Raw genomic sequence first — 615 nt, 5'->3', positions numbered from 1 at the left:
AGCTTTTAAGTCTACTATGTCTGAACTGTGGTTTCTTGTTTATCCTTTTTTTCTTTAGTTGGACTGTAATGTATGGTCTGTCAACCTGTGAATCTTTTAAAGTATGATTCAGGTATTGTTGTATTCTTTACTGTGTAATAAAAATGTTAAAAATCTGTATTCCTACCTTCTCCATGGAACTTCATTCCTGATGTTCCGTCTGTGAACAGTACTTTATGAACCACTAGCCCCAGAGCAGGAAAATGGCACTTGAAGTGCTGTCATGGGCCAAAGGGTCACATAATCTCTTTTTTTTTTCCAGTTTCTGCATGGGACAGGACAGCCTTGATGTCTGGTTCTTGAGGGGATCTCCTCTGAGTTTCAGGTTATGGCTGCATCCAGCTAACTCAGATCTGTTCCTTGTTTGTGGCAAGGGGAGACCTTGTAAGAAAACCCCCAAAATGCCTAATCACTTGCATCAGAGATGTGCTTTGTCTTCAAAGTCAAACTAATGCCTAGATTAATTGCTGTCATAAAGCATATCTGTTTTTAATGGTTCCTCTGCACTTGAGCTTTTGCACAGACATCTATTTCTATTTTAAACTTAATGGAAATACTCATTAAGAAAGAGAAGCA

The 615-nt window shown here is 38.5% G+C and overlaps 1 protein-coding gene across 9 annotated transcripts in view; it reads left to right on the top strand.

The window, feature by feature from the left end:
• RUNX1T1 (RUNX1 partner transcriptional co-repressor 1) overlaps positions 1–159 on the top strand; it is a 114,829-nt gene extending 114,670 nt beyond the window's left edge. For all 9 annotated transcript variants that reach the window (XM_042035870.1, XM_042035875.1, XM_042035872.1 and 6 more), the window contains one exon: positions 1–159. This exon is cut by the window's left edge and continues 3,932 nt beyond it. The gene's annotated coding sequence lies outside the window, so the exon portion shown is untranslated.
• The last annotated feature ends 456 nt before the right edge of the window (positions 160–615 follow it).

The sequence above is a fragment of the Corvus kubaryi genome, unplaced genomic scaffold (genome assembly GCF_017639235.1).
Source record: "Corvus kubaryi isolate FWS band 111438036 unplaced genomic scaffold, C.kubaryi_AGA036_p1.0 37385, whole genome shotgun sequence".
Lineage (NCBI taxonomy): Eukaryota > Metazoa > Chordata > Aves > Passeriformes > Corvidae > Corvus > Corvus kubaryi.
Note: the sequence above shows the minus strand (reverse complement) of the source record. Positions and strands in the feature narration are given on the sequence as shown.